This window comes from Microtus ochrogaster, chromosome 8, assembly GCF_000317375.1.
Source record: "Microtus ochrogaster isolate Prairie Vole_2 chromosome 8, MicOch1.0, whole genome shotgun sequence".
Taxonomy (NCBI): domain Eukaryota; kingdom Metazoa; phylum Chordata; class Mammalia; order Rodentia; family Cricetidae; genus Microtus; species Microtus ochrogaster.
The window spans coordinates 71,833,857-71,843,687 of NC_022015.1; positions in this window are offsets into that span (position 1 = coordinate 71,833,857).

Consider the following 9,831-nt stretch of genomic DNA (forward strand, 5'->3'; position numbering starts at 1 on the left):
GCGCATAGGATCAAACTAAACCCTCTGAATGTGGGTGACAATTGTGTGGCTGGGGCAGACTGTGGGGCCTGGCAGTGGGACCAGAACTTATCTCTAGTGTTTGCACGGACTTTCTGAAGCTCATTCTCTCTGGAGGGAGACCTTGCTCAGTGTGGATATAGCAGGGAGGGCCTTGGTCCCCTCAAAGTGCTGTGCCAGAGTTTGTTGACTCCCCACGGGAAGTCTTAGCCTCTCTGAGGAGTGGATGCGGGAGAGGGGTGGGGTGAAGGTGTGAGGAGTGAGAGGATGGGAGGAAATGGAACTGAGATTGGTATGTAAAATAAGAAAAGTTTGTTTTAAAATTTAAAAAAAAAAAGCTAGGTGGTGGTGGTGCACCCCTTTAACCCCAGCACTCAGGAGGCAGAAGCAGGTGGATCTTTGTGAATTTGAGGCCATCCTGGTCTACAGAGTGAGTTCAGGACAGCCAGGGCTACACAGAGAAACTCTCTCTCGGCAAATGAAAAAAAAAAAAAAAAAGTAGCTACAAAAGTGCTGTGTTTGTTGTGGCCACCAGGTGGCAGCAGGATGGGAGTTTCCTACCTCAGTACAAATGAAGGCCCTCCTGAAAGAAGCAGACAGACCAGTGTGGAAGGCACCTTCCTCTCCACTGCTCCTTCCTGTTTCCTCCTCTTTTCTTATGGGGGAACTGAGAGCACTTGTCTGGATCCAACAATGTCTCAATCCCCAGGGTTTGGTCATCCCAGAAGCTTCCTAGACATCTATGAGGAGCTAGTTCCTCAGAGAAGCAGACTAGTGGGCACAGTTTTGAATCGGGGAAACCCTGTGAGAAAACGACGGGGGGGGGGGGTGTTCACCAGGGTTGAGAGGGGTGTAGTGTGTCAGTGCCGGTGCTCTGGTCTGTTTCTGAGGGAGGGAGTCAGAGGGAAGGACGGTGAGTGAATGGCTGTGGTGTGAATGAAGATGGTTGCTAGAAACTTCAGGGAACCACACAGATGGGGGGGAGGGGCTGGGTTCAGTGCTGAAGGGCTCTGGCTGCTCTTCCAGACCCAGGAAACAGCACCCACATGGTGGCTCACAGCCATCTGCAATTCCAGTTCCAATGCCCTCCTTTGACCTCTGAGGGCACCAGGCGTGCACACAGATATACACACACAGGCAAAGCATCCATGCACACACAATAAAAATAAATCTTTAAGAAGAAATAGACCGTTAACTGAGTGCTGCTTCCCCCGGGATTGGGCTCAGGGGGACCCTCCCTGATTGGCCTCTCTGCTTCTGGGTTAAGAGCCATCAAGGAGAATGTGACCCTGGGTAAGGAATCTTGGTCAGCGTCTCTCCCTGTCGTTGAAGTTCTGTGATATCTATCTTCTCCTTATGGCCCCCATACTTCAGAGAAGGGGCAGCCTCAGTTTTTGGAAGTGTCTACCAAGTGCCATGCCTGCCCACCTCTGGGAGGACAAGTCAAACCTCACTGCCTTCTGTCAGTCCCTCCCCCACCCCACGCGACTGTGGCAGAAATTCCTCCCAGTCTCCCTGAACGGGACTCCTGCTTTTCTTCTGAACATCCAGACACACTCACCAAGTCAGCCCTACTTCTTCCCACCTCTACTTTTGACTCATTGCTTACAGTCCTTAACTGTAAATGCCTGTTAGCTTCGGGCCCAGGCACCAGCCTGCGCTGGCAGGAGCCTGATTGGCCAACATCAGGTCCTAGACCCTTTCTGGACACCCAGTTTCGCAGGTCACTCTACCATGGTACCAGAGTCAGCGATGAGGTCACTACCCCGGTGTGATGACTAGTTTTATATCAACTTGACACCAGCTAGAGTCATCTGAGAGATGGGATCCCCAATTGAGAAAATGCCTCCATAAGATCTGGCTGTAGGCAAACTTGTAGGGCGTTTTCTCAATTAGTGATTGATGGGGGAGGCCCCAGTCTGTAGTTAGTTGGGTCATCCCTGAACTGGTGATCCTAAGTTCTATAAGGAAGAGGCTGAGCAAGCCAGAAAGAGAAAGCCAGTAGGCAGCACTCTTCCATGGCCTCTGCATCAATTCCTCCTTCCAGGTTCCTGCGCTGCTTGAGTTCTTGCTTTGGTTTCCTTCAGTGATGGACTATGATGTGGAAGTGTAAGGCAATTGAACCCGTTTCCTTCCAAGTAATTTTGTTCATGGTGTTTCCTCACAGCAACAGAAACTCTAACTAGGACACCTAAGCAAGGCCAAGTAGATGACAGGGCAGTCACAGCTTTTCCAGGTGGCCCAGAGGAGCTGGTAGCTACCGAATATCAATTAAGTGGATGCTGGCACTGGTCTGTAGAAGACAAACATTTGTAAGCAGAATGATGGGGGTTGAGAATGCTGGGTGCCTGGCTTGTCCTCGGATGACCACAGTTAAGGTCACAAGCTCACTCTTGAGGGTAGAAGCTCTGTGCTGGCCTTGAGAGTCCCACTGAGTGTGAATCTCGGTTTAGCTCCTCTCCTCCTGCTGGTCCTCCGCTAAAGGGGGGACATGGAGAACCAGAACCCTGAGACCACATCTGGGCAGATGGAACTGCAAATCCAGAGTCGAATAATCCTGAACTTTGAAAGGGAATTTCCCAGGCCCTGGCACCCAAGCAACAAAGCCGGGAAGCCTGGAAACGCACCAGGGTTACAATCACCTGGGCACGGGCTCTGCCAAAGGTGATAGCTAATAGCATGGGTGGGTGTGTTCCCCTTTCCTCCCTTGAGTAGGATGAGAAGGCAAACAGGGTCAGAGAAGGGAGTAGAAGATACCAGTAGTAAACCTACGTGGACTTTCAAAGTGTCTCTTGCGTAGAGGTCAGGGCCACAGTTTCCAGCGATCTGCAGCCTGAAGTGGGTCCATGGGATAGAAGTGGGTGGTGGAACCAAGAGAAGCAAGAGCTGATGAATATGCAAACTTTCTGGTTAGCAATTCTGTTTTCTAGTTGGAAAGAACCATGGACCAGGCAAAATATGCAAAGTCCTTACATGTATCTAGTGGATGGTAAATTCTGGTGCCTTCTCACCATGGCGTTCCCAATGCCAGGAGCTTTTCCGATGCTTGCCAAACAACTAATGCGTACATAACTAGGAGCAGATTCTCAGCCCTCCTGGCACAGTGCACAGAAGACACTTTAAAATGCAGCCCCCTCACACTACCTCAAGCCCATTCCCTTGTCCTGCCTGATTCTAAGGGTCCCTCTACCGAGAAGGCCCCTCTCTCCTTTCCCTTGATACACTGGTTGTATTCTGTGCCATCACCAACTGGCATGTATAGTTTGCTTTTGGGTTTGGGCCCGTTTGTCTTAGAAATTGTGTGCTCAAGCTGGGTGTGGTGCCCCATGCCTGTAATATCAGCACTTAGGAGGTGGAAACGAGAGGATTGGAAGTTCAAGACCAGCCTTGGCTACATAAGAGAGTTCAAATCCAGCCTGGGATACATGAGACCCTGTCTCAAGCAAGCAAGCAAGCAAGCAGACAAACAAAAAGCACAATAGCAAAGAAACAACAGGAACCCGTGAGCTCCTTGGTGACAGTGAACTTGACTTGGGTGCCCTGCTTGGAGAAGAGAGAGCATTGACTTTCTTTTAGGCCCAGGGAAGTCTCAGTCAACATTCAATCCACAGGCAGGTGGTTGCCTTGGTGCAGGGGTATGGGATGGAGAAGTAGAAAACTCCCAGCTGGGAAATTCACGTGGGAGCACACACAAAAGGAGAAGGAGGAACATTCGTTTAGATTAGATCAGGTCAGGGCCAGCTGCTCTATGTGGGCTTCTCAGTCCTGACTGAGTGCAAAGCAAGGATTACATCAGACAAGCAAGGTTACTGTAGAGTAAGGGAAGGTGGAGACAGTGGTGGAGTGAGTGTGTGGAGAGGAAGCACGAGGTGGGCTGTGGAAGGGCAAGATTGGGCCCCTAAGGGACAGCAGTGGCTGGATTCTGTGTTGTTTTTTTGTTGTTGTTTTTTTTTGTTTGTTTGTTTTGTTTTGTTTTTCTCTAAGGGAGGAAAGGGGAATACTGCTTCAGGACTCTAAGAACATCCAATACCTCCTTCTGGGTTATGTGGCCACTGTGGCAAACCAATGGCAGGAGGTCACTGGAGGTCCAGGGCCTGTGTTACCCAGTTGTCTGTGCCCATCCACATGGAAAGCCTCTACAAAGCACAGGCTCTGCAAGCTGGAGAAAGTCCCTTAAGAACCGCATGGGAGGAAGGAAGTGGCCTGGGGCCTGGAAAGATAGGGGAGGTCAGGCCACCCTTGACCCTATCCTGAGACCGCAGTCCCCTGGTCTGAGCTGTGCAGGCTGTCAGCCCTTGACCACACGCCCTGCTCCCAAGGCACTAGCTGTCCTAGTCAACTGCCTCTGGCTGACAAACAGTCTGGCAGAAACCACTCCCCAGTCCCCACACCAACCGTGCTGCTGCCACCACCACACCTCAGTTCTGTCTCAGACAGGGAAGAAGTGGGGAGAGAAGAGAGAGGGGAGAGGGAGATTATGGACGACTCTGTGCCCCGTGTGGACAGACAAATGTCTCCTAACTCAGGGACAAGTTCACTGACTTCACCATAGGGCTTTTAGCCTGGACCTGAGAGCAGCTACGCAGCAAGGGGCCCACACCTAACATCAGCGGCCACTTGGGATTTCACAGTACTCTGTCACCCAGAATGTCTTCTTGTTTCTCCCTCGCTAGTCTGGCCTGTGCCTTTCTCCCGTAGTTGATGACATCCTGGGCTAAACCCATCAGCTGACATGGAGGGGCCTGTGGCAAGTTCCTGGGAGGCCCGTTCTTAGCCCTGTGGCTGGGATCCCCAGACATCCCATGTTTAGTCACAGTGTCTGGTCTATATGCTCACGGGCTAGAAAGCCTCTTGCTTATTTTGTTACAGCAGTCTTAAGCTAGAATCCCAACTCTGGGTTGTAGAACATCAGCTTTGGCCATTCACCCCAAGAAAACAAACACAGTGCTGAAAAAGATGAGAAGTTATTTCAATCCGAGGGGCCAGTTTGGAACGACAGAAATTGAGAATTTCAGCCCATCTTAGAGGTACTGGAGTTGGCATTAGCTAAAAATACAGGAAGGATTGAGATGGGGGAGGAAGAAGGAATATACTTACAAAGCCTTGATTAAACTATGGTTCAGTTTATCAGTATGTCAGTTCTAGTTCTGAAAGGTAGTCATGGATAAGTACCTGTCCCCAGTTCCAAGAGGTGACTATTTCTGCTGGGGGGGAGGGGGCGGTCTCTAAAGGCATCTCTGCTCCTCCTGAGATCCAAGATGGCTGTGGGTTTGGGAGAATAACTGGAGCCTTTGTAGGGATCGGGGAAGGAAGCAGATAATAAAATACCTTTGTCTCTTACCCTTGCTTCAAAAAGGTTAGGTGTAGCTGGCTTTTAGCAAGGCTTCTTGAATGATTAACGGACCTCCTGCAGAGGACAGCAGGCACCTGATTCAAAGTGACTGGGGTGGAGGGGGAGGAGAGATATTCAGAATGGAAAGCTCTTATACTATTTTTGTTTTAAAATACTATTTATTTATAGCCAGGCGATGGTGGTGCATGCCTTTAATCCTAGAACTCAGGAGGCAGAAGCAAGCAGACTTCTGTGAGTTCAAAGCCAGCCTGATCTACAGAACAAGTTCCAGGACAGACTCCAAAGCTACACAGAGAAACCCTGTCTCAAAAAACAAAAAGAAAAATTTATTTATTTATCTTTTATGTATGAGTGCTCCGCATGTATGCCTGCATGCCAGCAGAGAACATCAGCTCCCATTACAGATGGTTGTAAACCACGGATCCTGGGAACTGAACTCAGGACATCTGGAAGAGCAACTAGTGTTTTTAACTGCTGAGCCATCTCTCCAGCCCCTTGTTTTTGTTTTTTTAACTGTGTGGGCCAACATGAAGAACTGGAGCTCTTTAGTGGAAGTGGGTCTTTGGGCACGGGCACGGAGGTTGAGACAGTGCTTTCCTGGAGCTTTGGAGCCTGTCCTGGAACTTGCTCTGTAGAACAGGTCGGCCTCAAATTCACAGAGATCTGCCAGCCTCTGCCTCCCAAGTGCTGGGATTAAAGGCATGCACCACTATTGCCTGGTAATTTTTTAAATAAATATTTACTTATTTTTACTTATTATGTATACAGTGTTATGCCTGCATGCCAGAAGAAGGCACCAGATCTCATTACAGATGGTTGTGAGACACCATGCGGTTTCTGGGGACTGAAGTCAGGACCTCTGGAAGAGCAGCCAGTGCTCTTAACCGCTGAGCCATCTCTCTGTCCTACAGAAGTTCTATGTACTTGTTAAGGGCTGGCAAGATGATTCAGAGGGCAAAGACACTTGCTGCAAATCCAAATGGCCTCAATCTGATCCCTAGGACTCACATGGTAGAAAAGAGAGAACCAATTTCTGAATGTTGTCCTCTGACACCCCCTCATCCCCGCCACATACACACACACAGCTGGATTCTGTGGCTTTTGAATCCTCATTCTCATCCCCCACTTTCCTACAAAACACACATACACACACACACACACACACACACACACACACACACACACACACACACACACACACCTGAATGACTAAAGTTCATTTAAAGAACGTATTAGCAATTCTATTCCAATGGCTGCACTCTTTCTGGACACAGCAGGGTATAAAACACATACTTATCTTTCCTGGTCGTCAGCTGTCTTTCCTAGCCTCGATCACTGGATAGGGAAAAGCTCCCAGTCCCAGGGGTCCATGTCTCATGTCTCTTCTCACCCAGAGAACTAGCTAGAACTGACCTGGGCCAGGAGCAGCTCTGGCTTCCATCCCTCCTTCCCTACACTGCTCTCTACTCTGAGGCCCCGGGGAATGAGGGCAGTCTCTGCAGCTCTGACTTCTGACTCCAATGCTGTGAGGCCATGCTCCGTGTGGATGGGGAGATCCGTGAGGCTGCTTGCATAACAATGTGCACAGTGTACTTGTTTGTATAGGCAAACTGATCATCTCAGCTTTGCCGTTGCTACACCAACAGTAGCTGGAAGGACTTTCTGTGTTTGTTTATTAGGGAAATAATCTCTGTACCATAGAATTCACCTGTTTCAATAAAATAATTCAGTGATGTTTAGCTTATTCATAGATTAATTCCCAGACCCTCAAAGAAACCCTGCTCCCCTTGGCCATTACCCTATAGCCAGTACCATCTCTAACCTCCTTCTAAGTTTCTAGCAACTTCTAATCTACTTTCTGTCTCTACAAAGTGTCCTTTCTGAACATTTTCTATAAACACAGTCATGCACTAGGTGGTTCTTTGTACCTGACTTCTTTCCCTAATCATTTGGCTTTCAAATCTCATTTATGTTTTAGCGTATGTTCCATTTTTTATGGCAAATAATACTTCATTTTTGTGGACATAGTATTTATGATTATCCTTTATTCAGTGGATTAAGACTTGTGTTGCTTCCATTTTGGATGCTATAAAATTCATTGACACGTGTGTGTGTGTGTGCTTGCGTGTGCACACACATGTGCATGCATACACAGGTGTATATCTGTTTTCATTTCTGTTGAGTATATACCTATGAGTAAAATCTGCAGGATCATGAGTAATATTTTTATGGAACAAATAGAGTAGAAGATATTAGTATGGTGGTTTGAATAAAAATGGCCCCCATAGGCTCACAGGGAGTGGCTCTATTTGAAAGGTTTAGGGCATGTAGTCTTCTTGGAGTAGGTATGGCCTTGTTGGAGGACGTGTATCACTGGTCTCACTGGAAATAGGATTTGGGGTTTCAAAAATCCAAACCAGACACAATGGTCTCTCTCTCTCTCTCTCTCTCTCTCTCTCTCTCTCTCTCTCTCTCTCTCTCTCCTTCCTGCCTGCGGACCCAGATGTACAACTCTCAGCTACTCTCCAGTATCGTGTTTGCCTGTGTGCTACCATGCTTCCTGCCATGATGCCAATGGGCTAAACCTATGAACCATAAGCCAGTCCCAATGAAATGATCTCTTTTTTTAAATAAGAGTTGCTGTGGTCATGGTGTCTCTTCACAGCAGTAGAACAGTGACTTAGACAGGTGGGAAGATGTGGAGTGTGTTTAGAAATCAGTAGACATTACTGCGCCTCTACCCTGTGGCTAAGATCAAGTGTGGAGATGGGTGAGAACGTGGGGTGTGAAGTCAATGCACACCTCTTACCCTGACACTGGGGAGGCTGACTTCCTGAGCTTCAAGACTGGCCATCCTGGGCTCGGGCTAGATAATATCTTCTCAGGAATCAAAATAAAGCAACAGCAGAGGAGCTGGAATTGGTAACATGACTTAGATTATGCTAAGCAGAAAGGGGATTAGATCTAAAGAAGACATTCCAGGTAAAATCACGGAATAATCTGAAGACTTAAGTCAAGAGGTCTACATGTAAGTGCAATAGCAACAATTGCTGCTCACTGTGACTCTAGCTCTGTACTGATCTAGTAAATGGTCAGAGAAAATTTGCAAAACGAAATAACATTCCCATCACACAGATGATGAAATTGAACACGCAGAGTAAATTGCCCAAGGGTAAGCTGGTATCTCAGCAAGTTCCAGAACTAGGAGCTCAGCCTGGTGATTCTTTTCCCTTTTCCCTTTTATAAAACTGCGTTAAGCTATTGAGATCACATAAATACATAAGACTGTGTCCTGTTGGGTTAGAAAAATGGCTCAGCGATTTAAAGCAGTTTTTGCTCTTGCAAAGGACCAGAATTTAGTTCCCAGCACCCACATGGTTGTTCACAACCATCTGTAACTCCAGTTTCAGGGGATCTGATGATCCTGACCTCCTCACCAAGCTCACATATGGTGCACATGCATATATGCAGGCAAAACACTCATACACATAAAATAAAATTAATACATCTAAAATTTTTAAAGATTGTATCCTGCTTGTGAATATCACTGTATGTCTTCTGGTGCTCTGCGCTAGACTGGCAGCTTCCAGAACTTTGGGGAATACATTTCTGGGCTAACTCGGCTCTACCAGTTCATATGCAGACACACGAATCTGTGTGTTTGTCTGAAGATGTCGTCAGAGTTCCTAGTACTGGTGTCGGTAGGCAGTCAAGAGCTGTTTGGGCCACTGGTATGCAACTTCTGCACAGCAGTAGCTAAGGGGAAAGGTAGGTTCCACCCACACCTTTGGCTCCTGGCCTGGAGCTGGAGACTAGGTTCCCCTTCCCACAGGCTGGGGTGGAATCCCAGGTGAAGGGCAGCACCTTGCTTTCCTGTTCTGTCTTGTGTATCTGCTCCAGGGCTTGGGGTGTGTGTGGAGTCTCCTTCCACCTGGACCCGACCCTCACTGTTGGGCTGTGAGCTCCTCCTCTTCTAGAGAGGAGTACCCATGTGCTCCTGAAGTCGCAAGGTTGTGGGTGGAGGCCAGGGAGGAAGAGCAAGGGATGACACAAGAAGGACCAGCAGATTGTGCTTAACCAATGGCAGCAGTGAATTGAGGTGGTACCAAATTCTCTCTGACGAATGACAAAGCCAAAGTAGACAAAACACCATTAGCAAGCTTGTCATGACCAAGAGCAGGGGTGGGGGTCACTGGGATGTTGGCATCTAAGGCATCCCATCACTCTGGCTTAGCTGTCATCTGACTGTACCCTGGTTCCTGGCCTCTCCCACCCTCGCCTCAGCCTGGGGTTACGCTTAGGCCAGCCAGCTCTGCTCACCTTACCCCTTATTGGCACAGATAAAAGGAATGTGAGGAAATGGACCGATCATTCAGTCAGCAGAGCCTTTAAATCTGCAGCTTTGGGAGCAGACACATAGAGCAAGGGGGAACCCTGACAGCCATCCTGTGTAAAAGGCA